This window comes from Caloenas nicobarica, chromosome 2 (genome assembly GCF_036013445.1).
Source record: "Caloenas nicobarica isolate bCalNic1 chromosome 2, bCalNic1.hap1, whole genome shotgun sequence".
Lineage (NCBI taxonomy): Eukaryota > Metazoa > Chordata > Aves > Columbiformes > Columbidae > Caloenas > Caloenas nicobarica.
This window is the reverse complement of record NC_088246.1, coordinates 19,868,658-19,886,930: the sequence shown is the minus strand read 5'-3', so window position 1 is coordinate 19,886,930 and position 18,273 is coordinate 19,868,658. Positions and strand designations below refer to the sequence as shown.

At 41.5% G+C, this 18,273-nt stretch overlaps 1 long non-coding RNA gene across 1 annotated transcript; it reads right to left on the bottom strand.

Moving 5' to 3' along the window:
* Nucleotides 1-60: 60 nt before the first annotated feature.
* On the bottom strand, nt 61-14,925 carry LOC135986012 (uncharacterized). Its single transcript, XR_010605832.1, has 4 exons — nt 14,532-14,925; nt 5,072-5,201; nt 1,235-1,308; nt 61-334 (listed from the first exon to the last, which is right to left on the bottom strand). It is a non-coding gene; the product is annotated as an uncharacterized LOC135986012 (long non-coding RNA).
* Nucleotides 14,926-18,273: the final 3,348 nt, after the last annotated feature.

Here is an 18,273-nt window from a genome sequence, read left to right as displayed (position 1 = left end):
AGAATAGGGGAGCACAGTCAGGGTCAATTCACAATGCTTGGAAAATTTATTAAATCGGTGTGATATCACCAGTGGATCAAGCTGATCTTTTTGCAAGCACAGAATGTGCTCTGGCTTCGATGAAGTAGTTTACTATCCTTCATGGAGCTGAGTGTGTTGGGAAGCTCCAGTGGAGACTGAAAGGAAGATCCTCCAGGCTTGTAACAAGTTGCAAGGTAGGCTTGGGGAAAGCCTCATTTTGTTTTGTCCTGCTTGCTTCAGGCTTTTTTTCTGTCATTAGTACCAAAATTTCTGCATTGTCCCACTTCTGATCCAAGATGCTCTCAGCTGGAAGCTGGTGGACACAGGAAAGAGAAGAAGACACAATGATCTAGCAAGACGGTGCTAACGAATGGCTGTCGTTGCTTGACTTCATCAATAGCTAGAATAAATTGAAACAAGGGTGCGAGCTCCCTTGAATTTCCCAGGATTCACCATGACTAGCAAGCTCATTTTTAAAATCTATTTGATCTTTTTGATGCTTGCACCAGAGTTTTGTTTAGCTTTATTGTTTAAACAACACTTTCTAATTTGTTACTTTATTCCAAGTATGTATGTGAATGACTTGCTTTTTGTTTCACTGGTCATCACAAGCAATTCTCCTGATGTATTAGGGTCTCTAATTTTAAGGAAAGAGGTATCACATAGTTTGTAAGTGAGGCTTTGCCTAGCTACTGGAAGGTAATATTTCCCTTTAGAATTACTTTCTGCAGCTGCAAAGAACAGAAGGCCCACAGAGTTTGCCTGGGCCAACTGCCATAGAAACTAATTTCAGCTAAGGCAGACTCATAAATTGTTCCATTACTCTATAAATTGGTTTGGCACATGTCACTTCAAGCCAAGCTGTGTTATGTTAAATCTAGCCTGCAGTTCTAAAATACTGCTGCTTTTTTAAAGAACATGTCTTAAAGACATGACGAAAATAAATAATATCTAAAGTGAGTTAATCTACAACAGCATGAAACCTACATCAAATTATTTACAATTTTATTGGAAATACATAATGACCAGACCAAATATTTTGAAGACAAAGCATTTCCTTCATTTGTAAAACAGAAAAGGAGAAATAGAGAACCGCTACCTATAAACTATTTAAAATGCAGTCTCCTTAATTGCTCTGTATTCAGAAGAACAAATACAAACTGTATGTGGGAACGATTACTGGCTACATACATTTACAGACAGAAAGCATCACCTGCTAGTTTTCAGATGTGCCATCAAGAGCTACAGGATTCACAGCATTTCATGTTACAGAAGATTCCAAACAGACTATGAAACAAAATTTAAAATACAAAATAAAAAGTATTAAAATTTAATTATTTTACAAAGATCAATATAATAATTTCTTAAGCATAAAAGACTCTGGCATTTAATTTTAAGTACTGCATATTTCCTTCTGTTCCTCAAGAGGAAGTACAGTACATAACCAAAGGTCTGCAAAGAGACTATCAGCCCCAATTAGAGATGAAACATCTAACCTAAGTGATGCTTTGTTTGGTTGGTTTTTTAAGGTAAAAAAACCAGACAACCCACTCCAGTCTAAGCTTGGGAAACCAGTACAGCCGCGGGTGGTCCATTAGTCACAATTCTAAAAGCAGCAGAAGCCAAGACAGCTCCTTTTCACCATGTTCAGCTTTCCATAAACAAGCCAACGAAAAGCCTCCCTGCGACCAGCACCCAGCAGCAGCACTGTCCATATTAGTTCAAACACAGCCAAGCCTCCCTGGGCAGAGGAAGGCTGAAGCTCCCCTGTCCCTCTGGGGCCCTTTGCTTCCCTTTACAACTTCCCTCACTTGAGCAGCCCGGCTGCCAGTTCCACCTCTCAGCAGCTTAACAAGCCACAACTGCGGGTTTTGCAGCTTATATAGAGGGCAAACCTCTTCCTTTTCCTTTAGTGAAGGCTTTTAACCCTTTCTAGGTTTGTCATGGCTACAGCTCAAAATTGTGAGCTGTTTGTGTGCAGCTTTCTAGAGTAACTGGGATTTTCTAGTGTCTCTGCATTGATCTGAACTCCCGTTTCATCAGATACAGTCAGCTGGGACATTGCAGAACTGTTCCCATACACTATTGGTCCAGCTGGGGGGTTAGAAAATGCTTGGTGCAGACCTTATCTTAACTGGTAAAAAACACTCTAAGTTCCATTTTCCTCTAGCTGTTATTTTTATTATTTGTAAAATTTCTGAAGAATTTTAGTTCCTGCTACAGCACTTCAGCAGCCTTTTCAATTTGTAGCCCCAAAGTACAGCTTCCTTAGCATATGCCGTTTTAGCCTTTCTTGCTTACTGTGGTTAATCACAGGAACTACAATAGCTCTAGAGCTGTTAGAGAATTACAGTCGTTCCCACATGTTCTAATTTAAGACAGTTGCCACTGTTACTGAGGGTTTTGTTTTAAGAGAAGGTCATGTTTGTGCACTCTTTCGATGTCATTATAGGACTTTCTAGCACTTTCCTCCTTGAGACATTGAAAAGCTAAACTGGTGCTGATTATGTTAACCTGGGAAAAGCCTCGGGAAAGTAATGGAAAAGTAAGATACAGAGTTTTCAAAGCTCAGTTTACAAAAAAAAAAAAAATCCTTTAATTTTGGATGCTTCCATTTTGGGCAGAAAACACCAGATACCAAGACCCTGAGCACTGACAACAGTAATCGAATCTTGAAGCTCTAGCAGTACAGTCCTTGTGAAAATCAGGTCTCACATGTATCCATATGGTATGTAAACAAAGTAACATTTAAAACATCTGGCACTATGTACGTTTAAATAATTCACAGGGTCAGCATTTCATCACACACCAGTTTGCTACAGACTTCCTCCATTCCAGTTCTGAAATCTCCAAAGAAGGAAATCCTGCAACTTTCCCCTTTTTGGGGCTGTTCAGCCTGGGAGAAGGCTCCAAGGACACCTTATTGTGACCTTTCAGTACTTAAAAGGGGCCTGTAAGAAAGCTGGGGACAAACTTTTTAGCAGGGCCTGTTGCAACAGGACAAGGGGTAATGGTTTTAAACTAAAAGACAGGAGATTCAGGTTAGATATGAGGAAGAAATTTTTTACAATGAGGGTGGTGAAACACTAGCCCAGGTTTCCCAGAGAGGTGGTAGATACCCCATCCCTGGAGACATTCCAGGCCAGGCTGGACGGGGCTCTGAGCAACCTGATCTAGTTGAAGATGTCCCTGCTCATTGCAGGGGGTTGGACTAGATGGCCTTTGAAGGTCCCTTCCAAACCAAACTGTTCTATGATTCTATGCCCCAACTTGTGTCTGTTGCTGCTTGTCCTGTCACTGAGCACCTCTGACAAGAGCCCAGTTCTGTCTTCTCTATGCTTCTCTCCCACTAGGTATTTGGAGGTAGCAATAAAACCCTCTCTTTGCCTTCATTTGTCACTGCTGACCAAACGTAGGTCTCTCAGCCTGTTCTCACATGTCATGTTATGCAGCCCCATAACCATCCTGGTGGCCTTCCCCTGGGCTTACTTCAGTATGTCAATGCCTTTCTTGTTCTGGATACCCTCAAACTGACACGGCTGACACGCCAGAGGGCTGTGCTGCCATCCAGCGAGACCTGGACAGGCTAGAGAGTTGGGCGGGGAAAAATTTAATGAAATATAACAAGGGGAAATGTAGAGTCTTGCATCTGGGCAGGAACAACCCCAGGTTCCAGTACAGGTTGGGGAATGACCTATTAGAGAGCAGTGTAGGGGAAAGAGACCTGGGGGTCCTGGTGGACAGCAGGATGACCATGAGCCAGCACTGTGCCCTTGTGGCCAAGAAGGCCAATGGCATCCTGGGGTGTATTAGAAGGGGGGTGGTTAGTAGGGCGAGAGAGGTTCTCCTTCCCCTCTACTCTGCCCTGGTGAGACCTCATCTGAAATATTGTGTCCAGTTCTGGGCCCCTCAGTTCAAGAAGGACAGGGAACTGCTGGAGAGAGTCCAGCGCAGGGCCACAAAGATGATTAAGGGAGTGGAGCATCTCCCTTATGAGGAAAGGCTGAGGGAGCTGGGTCTCTTTAGCTTGGAGAAGAGGAGACTGAGGGGTGACCTCATTAATGTTTATAAATATATAAAGGGTGGGTGTCACGAGGATGGAGCTAGGCTCTTCTCGGTGACAACCAACAGTAAGACAAGGGGTAATGGGTCCAAGCTGGAACACAAGAGGTTCCACTTAAATGTGAGAAGAAACTTCTTCTCAGTGAGGGTGACAGAACACTGGAACAGGCTGCCCAGGGGGGTTGTGGATTCTCCTTCTCTGGAGACATTCAAAACCCGCCTGGACGCCTTCCTGTGTAACCTCACCTAAGTTTTCCTGCTCTGGCAGGGGGATTGGACTAGATGATCTTTTGAGGTCCCTTCCAATCCCTAACATTCTGTGATTCTGTGATTCTGTGAAACTGGACACAGCACCCCAGATACAGCCTCACAAGTGCTGAATAGGGGGGAACAAACACTTCCCCAAACAGATGGCTACACTTTTGCTAATACAAACCATTTATTCTGTCCCAGATGCAAGATCCCAGATCCTGTTTGCCCTGTTGAACTTCATGAGTTTCTGTCAGATCATTCTCCAGCCTATCCAGACCCATCCGAACAGCAGCCCTGTTGTCCCAGCATAACAGCTGCTCCCTCCAATGTCATATTGCCTACAAACCTCCTCAGAGTGCACTCCATCCCGCCATGCAGGTCAGGAATAAAGACATTAAACTGTATTATCCCCACTATGAATCCTCGAGGGATGCTACTTGTACAACCAGTCACCAGCTCTGCTTCACATTGTTGATTACAACTCTTGGAGCACAGTGGTCCGGCTGATTTTCTACCCATGTTATCACCCACTTACAGAGTCCATACCTCACTAATTTGGCTGTAAGGGGATAATGGGAGACCGTATCAAAGGCCTTGCTAGAATCAAAGTAAACAACATTCAGTGCTTTTCCTTTCACCCTGGAGCAAGTCATCTCATCACAGAAGGCAATCAGGTCGTTCAGGCATAATTTGCCCTTGATAATTCTGTGCTGGCTGTTCCCAATCACCTCCTTACCCTTCCTGTAGGAGAATTCAGTCCATAACATTCCCGGGGAGCGCAGTTCAGCTGAGTAGCCTGGGCTTCTTCAGATTCTCCTTGTCCTTCTCCAAGATGGATGTGAGTTTGCATTCTTTCTTCTTTATGGCTTGTTTGTAATACGTTATTTCAATCAACAAAGAAATTACAATGGCAGCTGAATACGCTATTAGAGATTACAACCTATCAGGTTTCTCTTTTTAAAGGAAATTTTATATTCTAACGTAAAAAATTTGCAATATTTAGGTTTCAATAAATCGTGATACGGTTCTGCTAGAGAGATTTTTACCATAGGTAGCAGTCTTGTCTCAAATTCTTTGGATTTGTGTAACAAGTACATGTTTTTCAAGAAATATTCTGCAAGAAAATGGAAATCAGACAAATTCACTTCCTTAAATCTATTTTCATTACTAAAAAAACTTTTATGATGCCAATAGACATTTAAAATATTTTATATAAAATAAATGTAAATAATCAGCTTGATAAATACCAGAATTAAAAAGGAGAAAAAACAAATGATAGGAAGAAAAACTTGTCCATCTTAACAACTTTGTAACTACTATGTAAAACTCAAAGCACTTCGGAGAAAATGAAACTCGTTTCTTATGAGAGCAGAAGGAAGAAGGGTGTAACAGTTGCTTAGGCACAAGACCAAAGGATATTTTAATGATATCTCCAAGAAACTGTGTAAAATGCTGTAGACCTGAATAAAGAGAAAGGTTTTTGAGTGTATGGTAATGTGTTGCAAACCTGTGATTGGGCTCATCTTTGACGTGATTAAGCAGCTGCAAGCCACAAGACCACCGCTGTTTTATGTGAGGCAGTGGTACTGGTTGAATTCAGTTTACTAAAATTCTTCCCTCTTGCACGTGTTTGAAAATACATGTGTATGAGGCTTGTCTACACAATTCCTTTTTGTTAATGTTTTGTAATTAAATGAGTGTAACTTTTAATGTAAATATTTATACAAGTGCAGAATGACTGCAGCTGCTTATACTTAACAATTTTCCTAGCAAAGGTAGGCTATTTCCTGTTCTTGGAAGAAGTCGCTACATCGTAAGAGCACCTTTTTACACGTATGACATCCTCTACCCTAAGAGATTGTAGTGCTTGGCTTATTCTGGTTTTAAAAAGCAGGTTAAACAAAATAATTGCAGCTGCTCTAGAACTGCGGAGATGTCTCTTTGACCAAGGTTTCTTCCTTGGTAAGCTTTAGTGGAGGTGGCACTTGCTGGAATTCAGGGGGATGATAGGATGTTGCTCAGTCTGCACATGTGGTTTGGTGTTAGTAACCAGAGTCCCGGTATGACATTAGTTAATAGGGATTACTAGTGTTGTTCAAACAATGTGACCTGTGTGTAGACAAAGCTTTGATCTTTATACAATATCATAAAAACTTCATAGCAGCCAACAGCAGCACATCTCCCGGGTTTGTTATCAGAGCAAACAGGCTTGAGGTTCTCTTCATTTCACTAGGGGACCACTGGCTTTCTCCAAAGCTTCCCCAGTGAAATGGAGAGAACCTAAAGCCTGTTACGTCTGATAACAAACCTGGGAGCTGTCACAGAAAACTTCACAGCAGTCTTCAGCACCACATATACCAATAGCAAAAAAAGAGCCATTCTAGGTGGGGGCCTGATCAGTTTGTTTGTTCCAAATTGTGTTACATCACTACCAAAAATTAGTCAATAAGTATTGGAAGACTTTGGAAGGTAGATATGGCTGGGGTTAGGCCCAGCACCTTTTACATTGCAGATTTTTTTTTTTTACAAGTAAATGAAGGTAGACTTCCCCCAAATTTTGGTGGTGGTAAAAAATACAGTCAGCTAATATGAACCGCACTTTATTTTAAACTTAAAGTGACACAATATAGGTATGTGATTTATAATAGCTTATAATTGGTTATTAGTGTATTCTACATTGTTTTTTACTACTTTTCTTACCTGTTTTCTTTTTTGTTTTCACATGTTCAAGAATCCAGTTTGTAATTGTTTTGCATGAGAGAAAAATCCATCAGAGAGTGGATATACAACTGCCATAGCACAGACGAAGGCAGGGTATCGAATTATCCATGCAAATTACTATAGGCATTTTCTAAGCACAGAACACATCCCAACCCCAGCTAGTTCCTTTCCTGACATAAAAAAAACATAGTTCTTTTAAAAACAAAGAAGTTACAATGATTAATAGTAGGAGAGCATCTTGTCTGTGATTACATATAAAGTAGGCTTGGTGATTAATTCATTAATGGGGGAAAAAAGGACTTAAATCATAGGTGAACAACAGATATATGCCCAACACTCCCTCTAAAGTATATGGTTTTACATGTGCGAGGTGGGTACAATTAGATTGGCAGAAAATGGAAGCAAAAGAAGACATAACCGCAAACCACAGCTGATTTAGCCCTCAACTTTCTTACACTGTCACTGTTTCTGCATTTGCAGATGAAGTTGCAGCCACGTTTCCTCTGCAAGGCAGGCAGAAAGGGCAGCCAAGAAGCTTGCAAACTGCAGAGTAAGTGCAGCGCTGCAGGAGTTTCCATACTGATACAGATGGCAGCTCTTTGATGTGAGGTACTGCACAGTCCTGCAGAAATTAAGGCAGTTACCATCCTACGTCAAAGAGCACAACGAGGAAGCCAAGAGGATTTGCTTTGCTTTGAAGCAAGGATGAATAAAGACTGTCTGCTAATGAAATATTCATGAGTTTCAGTGTGTTTTTTCAGTTCCTTGGACAACTATATTTTGATTTGAACTCAAGCTTAAGAAATGTCTTAAACTACTGCCCCGTGGTAGGGAGAGGCTCCAGGGCATAAAGGCTGTGCAGAATACAAGGAACAGGGTACCAGTAACACTGGACCAACACCATACTTGCTGTTGCAGACTCTATTTTTCAGTTTAAACCCAATATTTAGTGACAGAAAATTGTCAAAACAAAAATAAAAGTCAGACATGCTTAAATATTTGTGATGGGGAAGGAAACCATTTCCATGCTGCTTACAGTTTGCAGACCACATAGTTTCTGTTCAGGTTCCTGCAGGGAAAGCAGGGGAGGAAAGAAAACCTGTGGTAGATTCTGGGGTGTTTTTTATTTCCATAGCAGAAAAAACTCCAGTAAACATAACCACGTAACCTGATATTTGTGTGTCTGTTTCCCTATGATTTTGGCTGCTGAATATTGCAAAGGAAAGGCTTTAGCCATTCTTACACATGGCAAACAGGTCTGGTCTTTCCACTGACTGGCAGGCAGAATCTATTTTTCAGGATCATTATCTGACTACCAAAGAATAGCATGAAGATACCATTAAAAAAAAAAAAAAGAAGAAAAAAAATATTCCTTGTCATTTATTGCTTGCACAACTGTGCAGACACAGACACACTAATACCCCAGCCAGAAAGAAGGAGGACTGTTGCAGAAAAGAGCTGACAAAAAGGGAAATGAAGGAGAGACAAGTAAATAATACAATGAAAAGGGAGGTGGAAGGGAGGAAGCAGTGGGTGTTACTTTCCTCTTCTGCATGCTTTTTGTGACAAGAAAACAACTTCAGAGGTTTAGATGTTAGATTAGATATTTAAAAAGGAATAGCAGGGAAAGCATGAATGAGACTGATCTTTTGAAGCAAACATTACCTTATAAATGAAATCAAATAGCTTCTGGTGGGCCAGCAGGGCTCATGAAGTGTGCCATCAAAGTGACCTATTCTGTCAGACAGCAAGCCATGCTTCCCCTTTCGCTCAGAGCAAAAAAACAATTTGTATGACTTATCACATCAGTATGTTATTAATTTGCTTTCTCATCCATTACTGGGTTATTTTCTATCAGTTACCAGGTTCCTCTTGTCTCTGTCCTTTGTCATGTTCACTGGCAGAAAGTAGTATTAGCTTGAAACAAATCTCTCAAGGAGAAAGATGTATTTCTCTAGGCATTTCAATAAGTCTGAAATATTGTTGCTTCTAGTGATCTCTGAGGAAAAGTAGGAAAAAAACCAAATCTGAGTAAAATACGAATGTAACAATTTAAAAATACATGTAGTCTTTTGTATATTAATTTGCTTTCTATGAAGAAAATAATATTGGCATGTCAGAGAGTGCAAGGTATGGTAAAGGAATGGTCCATGCTGTGGTTAGCCCTACAAGCTGCAGAGGGAAATGCAATCCCCTCTCTTCCATGCACAGACAGCTACACTGGTCAGCTCTTTGTCACATCTTAGGAGTATTGCAGACATCATCCCCCAGGCACCATTCCCTGACAGTTTTAGAGTATCCCAGCTGGTACCCAAAGAAATTGTATTCCAGTAAATTCTTCATATTCTTCCAACTACCACACCACTCGTTAGTTAATAATAGTAGTAACACTTAGGAGTAATCACAAGTATAGTAATATTAAAAAATGAAAAGAGAAAAAAAAAAAAGTCATTACAAAAGCAGTTGGCAATTTATAGGGGAAAGTAAGCAATTTAGCTGTACTGCAGCCCGGAGACTATTCCCACATGTGTTTTAAGAATTATGCTTTCACAATTTTAGGCAACAGTCTAATAAAGTGGATAGATATATTAGATATAAGATTAATATAAGATATAGGTGAAAACTTACAGCCATATAAATAACATGAACGTAAGGGATTAAGGTTGATGGCTGAATCAATGAAAACTCCAGTTTCTAAAATCTCCACCACCGTTCTGGAGAGTTTCAGAACGGATTTCCACTGGAGTGGAAAATTTTTGGTTTTAAAATCTCATCCTGAAAATTGTCCATAAATATGCAGACTTATTTTCCATGATTTCCAGGTGAAATTTGTCAAGTTTACAAATAATGGTCAGTCTCAAAACTCAGCCTCCTCCTCCTACCTTTCCCTCTTCCTCTCTCTTTCCCTTTCTCTTTCCCTGTCCCTTTCCCTTTATCTCTGGTACTAAAAGTTCAGCAGCAGATATTGTATCCTCATTGACTTCATCTGGTCAGCTGACTGGGTTGGACATCAGTGAAGAGTTCTGGTCACACACGAAGTCCTTTCAGAAAGACTAGCTCTGCGCTGCGTGTAGTAGTGAAGCGCTGGAACAATATTTTAACCACTTCAGTAAAGATTCATCATGACAAATGTACACAAAGGAGGGAACTGAGGAGAAGGGAAGTGTCACTGACGATATATTTATCACCAGAGCAGAAGTGCACTTGAAAAACATTCAGATAGAAACAACTACCTGAAAAATAGCTATTCTATAGTAAAACTACTTCAAGTTGGTACCTAGAGAGAAGAAAATGTGAATAATGACATCTGATGACTGGTTCTTTTGCTCAGGACAACTCTAACTGGTGAGAATTTTGCCCAAAGAAGCATGAGACCCTTTGGGTGACTTGGGATCTACTTACACTGGCCTTGCTAAAAACATATCTGCCTTGGAAATGAAAATGAACGGTTTAAAGGAAAGGCTGTAGCCCAAAAGGAAGGGAGCACTGGAACCAGTACGGGGTCAGGTACGGCCAGACCTCGGTGCACAGCAGATGACCACGCCGTTGGAAGCTGCTCAGTGGGAAGAGGGAAAAGAGGGAGCAAGACACAGGCAGCCTTCATGTCTGAAGTGAAATGAAACTACACACCTGCCACCTCTAAGGCTAGAAACGATGGGTTTGGGCATTCTTAGCTTCCTGATAGGGAGAAATTTCCAGTATTTTTGCCCTTTGCAAAATGGACATTTTGCCTCCCAGGACTTGTTTGGCTGAGAGAAACCTGAAGTTTTGGCTGCCAGGATACATTTGTCTTTTGCTAGTCAGAACCTGTTTTTATTTTAGGAAAAGTTTTATAAAGTATCCCAAAGGAAGTTTCTAGTATTATTTGACATTTATATATCGTATTAGCTTCTTAAAGCACAGGACAAATTATAGCTGACTTGTTAATTAAATTATTTCCAGCAGATGGGGAAACCAGACGTGGAGAGGTTAGAATAAATTGGCCGTACAAGTTAATGGCAGTCAGGAACATGAATCAGTATCTTCTGGCAAACAGGGCACAAGTCTTTGCCAACTGTGCCCCTGTGGCAATATGGGCTTATCTGGTATCACGTGCTCGTTCTCTCCGTGTTTGCCTCCTGCCAAGAGGTGCTGTGTTCTGCCTGCTAGGAGAGTCTTCATCCCCGGCACCTGGGGTGGTCTGCCCACAGCCACTGCCCTACACTGGCCCTCTTTACTCAGTAAAGGATTCATTTTTCACGTACCAAAAAACCTTAACTGTTGACTTTTCAAGACTTAAGTTCAAGCTTCTTTCTTCACATAACTGTCAAAAGCCTTGCAGACCTGCTCCACAGCAACTGGGTTTACTAATGCCCTTTAATCCTCAACCCCTTTAGTCACTTTCTAAGAAGTCATCTAGTTTATGAGGTTATTTACGTGTTTAAAATTAGTAATTTTTTGAGAACTTTGAATTCCAGCCAAGGCATTTCAGGTATGATGAATGACTGTTCAATATAACAATCTTAAACAGTTTATAATCTATTACTCGGTCTGCCATCACTTTGTCAAAAACTGCCAAATCTTCCACTTTCAGGCTGGAAGCAGACAATCCGTTTTGCGTGTCTCTGGATGACACACAACCATCAAAGACAGTTTAAAAAAACCTCTTTGGTGCACTCCCCTTCTCTGTAGAGGAGGCTCACTTCATCGACATCTGTGGATGCCAACACCAACAGCGCTGGCTACAAAAATGTCAAAAGAAAAGATACTAAAAAACCTGAGAACCGTACTGGTACATAACTAGCCAAGATCCTCCTTAGCCACAACAAAATAAACTACCTTTTTCATGTCTTATTTTAAAGAAATGGTAAAGAGTACCACAAAGGCCCCATCCCCCACCACACACACGATAAAGTTACGATTTACCTTTTGTGAAGGTTTTGCAAAAAAGAGTGAATGATTCAGTATTACCTGCCATAGCCGCAATGTATATATTGCTATTGGAACAGCAGCTTATGGAGCAGATACTCAGACACGCAATGGCACTGAGGAGTTACTCGTATGCTGTGTTTTTTGCTTCATATTATCCTGCATGCCACTGTTTAGCATTTAAATCATACTACATCCTTTTGCTCTGTTCAAGTCTGACCCCAGTTTTTAAGCGGAAAATTATATTAAGAGACTCATAATCATAATGCTCCCTTTGGTTCCATTAGCTTTGGAAGAACTGCACTTCATGCATTATACGTGACCAAATTAAAAGGCCCAAGTTTTTGTGTGTGATTCCTGGCTGGGTATAATTATTTCTTCTTGAGTATTGCATTATACTATAATTTGCACAATGGTCCAAAAGCCTTCCAATGTGCCAGCAGAATCAAAAACTCAACCACTTTATAGTCAAGTGCGGTGCTGCTTCTCTGCTTCTTTCAGCGTGGGTAGACAATTAGGTAATTAGGGTGGAATTAACCCCCTCGTCCCCAAATTAAGGGTTGAACTGATACATAAAAAGAAACTCTGAGTTTGGAACATAAACATATTGATCTAATTTTATCAAAAGTCACAAACATAAAATTAAGTTACACGTGAAGTAATTATTTTTAAGTATGCAACTTGAAATGTTGAAGAGGTTGTATATACGATCTTCATACTGAGATTCATAAAGCTGTTTCCTCTGCAGTCTGTGAAAGCAGAAGCCATCTTTCCCATGCTTCTGTACATGTAAAATTAGGTACCGTTGAGTCACAGCCATCTCAGTGGACAGAAACAATTTTTATTGTGACAAAAAGCACCCTCATATAAAGCATCTTAGTAATGTCACCATTCAGCTTGACATTTATAAGGTGACTTCAGTGACATTTCTGTAATTTGACTAACTAATGAACCTGAATAATCAACGGATGATAGCTGAGATCAAACCCAAGCATCTCAAACACATCTTCAACTTATATTTACGATCCAAATTGCTATGAAAGTTTGAAGATTCTAAATAGTTTTGTTGTTTGTTTAAATCTTGGCAATTGACATCACAAAAGCAAAATAAAGCATAAATAAAATAAAGGAAAATTCATATCAAAGCATTGTAGAATTTGTGCACCTGGGCTCACCATTCACTTTTTATAGAATGTGGGTATCTTGTTCTTTACATTACAGGCATTTTTAAATAACTTATAATAAAGCTCAATGGTTTCTCTGCTCCCAGATTAAACTGTGCTTTCTTGAGACTGGATGAATTCCGTGAATTGCCATTTTCAAGAGAATGCTTGAAATGGAAAAGATAACTGTTGTGGAACAGTACCAAAGAAAAATATCAAAAAATAAAATTTGATTCTTTTATTTGCATTGTCAAACCAATTACTTAAGCTCCCAGTTCAGGAACCTTTGATGCAATTTCAGAATTTCCCATTATATTAAAAAAATTATGCCAATTATTCTGCATTATTACCTTTTGTCGGATATAGAATCATAAAATCATAGAATGGTTTGGGTTGGAAGAGACCGTAGAGACCATCCTAGTCCCGAATCCCTCTCACCTTCTACTAGACCAGGTTGCTCAAAGCCCCATCCAGCCTGGCCTTGAACACTCTCAGGGATGGGGCATCCACAGCTCCTCTGGGCAGCCTGTTCCAGGGCCTCACCACCCTCATGGTGAAGAATTTCTTCCTTATATCAAATCTAAATCGACCCTCTTTCAGTTTAAAGTCATTACCCCTTGTCCTATCACTACATGCCCTTATAAAATGTCCTCCTCCAGGTTTCTGGTAGGCCTTTAGGTACCGGAAAGCTGCAATAAGGTCTCCTTGGAGCCTTCTCTTCTCCAGGCTGAAGAACCTCAACTCTCCGGTCTTCACAGGAGAGGTGCCCCAGCCCTCCGATCATCTTCATGGCCTCCTCTTATACTGGAGGCCACAGAGCTGGACGCAGTATTGCAGGTGGGGTCTCACAAAAGGAGAGTAGAGGGGCAGAATCACCTCCCTCGACCTACTGGTTCTGCTTCTTTTGATGCAGCCCGGGGTACGGTTGGCTTTCTGGACTGCAAGCACACATTGTGGGGTCATGTCGCGCTTCTCATCAACAGACACCCCCAAGTCCTCCTCGAGGCTGCTTTCAATCAATATAGAAAATAAAGGCTCAGGGAAGCATACCATACTTTGTATTTAATATGCTTAAATATATAATTTCAATTATATTTTCTATTAATGTTATGAGTTCATATAGTACTTACTCTGTAACTATGATTTTAAGGATGTCCTGATCTGCAAAATTAAAACATGTCACTGCAATGAATTGCTGTCACTCATTCTTTCTCTTGTTATAGCATGGCAAACATTGTCATTACAAGTCATTGCATCTGTGCTCTTGAATATGTTTATTCAGATACACTTATTTTCTTTTTTCCTTCGGAACTGCTGGAAACTATCACTTGCTATTATAACCTTTTAAAGAAATGCAGTCGCTTTTAATAATTCAAAGATAGCTCGTATCTCTTCAGCACTTACCTCAAGCTCTTATTTCTTTCCTTCTGATTTGGGAGATTGTAATTCTCTAAAAGTTTCGCTTTCGTGCTTAGAAGCACATAGTTTCTAAAATCTGTAGAATAGCAATGAACATGGAGATTTCCATCTCTGAAGAGATTTTTGTCAACTCAGAAGAGTTGCTGTCTTCATATGAAGTAGTCATCTGGACACCTTCCTCAGCGCTGGAGATCCAGTCATCACATCCTAGAGCAGGACAGGTGGACCATGCCCTGAAAGTGTCTGTTCCCTCTGAGATGAATATAAAAGGAAGTTAGGATGACTTTTTCTGATAGGGACCACTTGCCATCCAAAGTTAGGGGAGATGAAGCTGCCCGCAAAGCCCCCATCTATACAGAAGCTGTAACAGAGCCACTGGAAATTGTCAGCTTGGGCTATGAAGAAAGATCAGCCTGCTGAAAAAAAAAAACACATGGAGAAAGATATGTTTCTGATGAGGCAATCTAGAAACAGTAATGCTGTCAGGCATCTGGTATTTGGTTCCTATTACAGGGAACACTAAGGACAGGTCAATGCTAAAAGCAAGAGAAATTAATTTCCTTACAGGAAGCGAACTGGCTGTCTTTTTAATTACTTCTGTTTCACATGCTTTCATTTTATGACTTTGAAAATATGCACTTCCTTTTCATACTTCAGTGGGTGATCATCCACCTATCTAGACTGGCAAATAGAGTGTTATTTAGTGTGGTTTTTTCAAAGAGGCAAAAAATACCCAAAACCTCACAGCGTTTTGGTAAACTTAAACTTCAGTTAGCATTTTGGTTCACATTGTCGTTCTATAGAACAGTCTAGGAGCCCCGTACCCCTGAGGCCCCAGAGGAAGGCAGGGCAATGGAGGAGTCTGCCTCAGTTGATGAGGACTGGGTTAGGGACCAGTTAAGCAATCTGGACATCCATAAATCCATGGGTCCAGATGGGATGCACCCACGGGTGCTGAGGGAGCTGGCTGAAGTCATTGCTGGACCGCTCTCCATCATCTTTGCCAAGTCTTGGGAAACGGGAGAGGTGCCTGAGGACTGGAGGAAAGCAAATGTCACTCCGGTCTTCAAAAAGGGCAAGAAGGAGGACCCGGGCAACTATAGACCGGTCAGCCTCACCTCCATCCCTGGGAAAGTGATGGAACACCTTATCCTTGGTGCCATCTTAAGACATATCAAGGATAAGAGGGTCATCAGGGACAGTCAACATGGCTTCACCAAGGGGAAGTCCTGTTTGACCAACCTCATAGCCTTTTATGAAGACGTAACAAGGTGGATTGACGATGGCAGAGCAGTGGATGTGGTCTACCTTGACTTCAGCAAAGCATTTGACACCGTCTCCCACAGCATCCTCACGGCAAAACTGAGGAAGTGTGGACTGGATGATCGGGTAGTGAGGTGGACTGCAAACTGGCTGAAGGAGAGAAGCCAGAGAGTTGTGATCAATGGGGCAGAGTCTGGTTGGAGGCCTGTATCTAGTGGAGTGCCTCAAGTGTCAGTTCTGGGACCAATACTGTTCAATATATTCATCAATGACTTGGATGAGGGAATTGAGTGCACTATCAGCAAGTTTGCTGATGACACCAAGCTGGGAGGAGTGGCTGACACGCCAGAGGGCTGTGCTGCCATCCAGCGAGATCTGGACAGGCTAGAGAGTTGGGCGGGGAAAAATTTAATGAAATATAACAAGGGGAAATGTAGAGTCTTGCATCTGGGCAGGAACAACCCCAGGTTCCAGTACAGGTTGGGGAATGACCTATTAGAGAGCAGTGTAGGGGAAAGGGACCTGGGGGTCCTGGTGGACAGCAGGATGACCATGAGCCAGCACTGTGCCCTTGTGGCCAAGAAGGCCAATGGCATCCTGGGGTGGATTAGAAGGGGGGTGGTTAGTAGGTCGAGAGAGGTTCTCCTTCCCCTCTACTCTGCCCTGGTGAGACCGCATCTGGAATATTGTGTCCAGTTCTGGGCCCCTCAGTTCAAGAAGGACAGGGAACTGCTGGAGAGAGTCCAGCGCCGGGCCACAAAGATGATTAAGGGAGTGGAGCATCTCCCTTATGAGGAAAGGCTGAGGGAGCTGGGTCTCTTTAGCTTGGAGAAGAGGAGACTGAGGGGTGACCTCATAAATGTTTATAAATATATAAAGGGTGGGTGTCACGAGGATGGAGCCAGGCTCTTCTCGGTGACAACCAACAGTAAGACAAGGGGTAATGGGTTCAAGCTGGAACACAAGAGGTTCCACTTAAATTTGAGAAGAAACTTCTTCTCAGTGAGGGTGACGGAACACTGGAACAGGCTGCCCAGGGGGGTTGTGGATTCTCCTTCTCTGGAGACATTCAAAACCCGCCTGGACGCCTTCCTGTGTAACCTCATCTGGGTGTTCCTGCTCTGGCAGGGGGATTGGACTAGATGATCTTTCGAGGTCCCTTCCAATCCCTAACATTCTGTGATTCTGTGATTCTGTGATAACAGGACAGAATTTTTAGATGATCACCCTCAACCCAATTTGCATGATTATACTGGAATGCAGCTGCTTTTCTGTATCCACTGTCATTCTTGTACCTGAGTTTGTCCCAAAGGTGGAGTACCTGCCTCAACCAACAGATACACCCAGAGAGAAAGAAGTCCTTGAGTAGAGAAGAGGCTCAGAAGTCCTCATGACTTGGAATGCTATTTATAGGACTGAGTGGGGATTTTCTGAATATACTGTTTTGCCATGAAATGTTTATTAGTCAAAATAAGGAGAAATTTTTTGCAGGAATATTTGTACCACTTTGGACGAGAATTAAATGTCTGACCCAAACCACCTGGCCTTCTCCCAAGAAGCCAAAGCCTAATAGTCACAGGTCTCTGGTGTGATGTAGCAAACTGAAGTCCAAATCTGCTGACCAACACCTGTGCTGGAGACACACCTCTCTTGTGGTTGCCCTGTCATCTGGTCTAGTGGCTATTGAGGAAAGGGTCTCTTGTTCTCTCCTGTTGTCATCATTCCATTTTATATAAAGAGTTAATTAGTCATTGAAATAGAGGCTTGAGCCTTGACTCACACATCTCAGATGAGCACTGTAGCAACCAGGGTGCAGAGCCAGTCTCTGACCCAATGAATATGTCACTTATACAAGGTGGAACTGCTCCAGAAGAACAGAACAAAAGAACAAGTGACTGAAAGGCTGCTCATTAGTTGAATACTATATATCCTGCAACCAGAAAAATAAAGTCTTTTAATGAAAAATATAATATGTAATAAAGAAATTTAAAACTGAGCACCAGGTACATATACAGGGGAGGACGAGGATCACCAGCAGAGGGTGATTAAATTCAGATCTACTCCAAAGACACCTGCCATTTAAGTTAGTGCAGTAATTTGCAGTGTGGTGAGTTTTGTTTGCTTGTTTATTTGTTTGTTGTTTGGTTTTGGTTTTGTGTGTGGTTTTTGGTTGGTTGGTTGGTTTGTTTGTTTTTGTCTCTGCATGGACTGATAACAGAGGGGAATAGGATGGGACACACACCTTTGTACGGAAGTTGTTGACTTTTGTTGGCAGTGACTAAAGAAGACTTTAAAATCTTATATTCTTTTCCAGCCTTTGAAAATGAGGTGTCATTTAATTGAAATGGTTTCTTCTTCCTATTGCTCCCAGGCCTGAACTCTTTTCTGCTGTCCCTTCGGTCTGTTCTTACCCCAGTTCTCCATTTCTCATTGCCCATCACCATCTCATACTCCTCTACAAGTC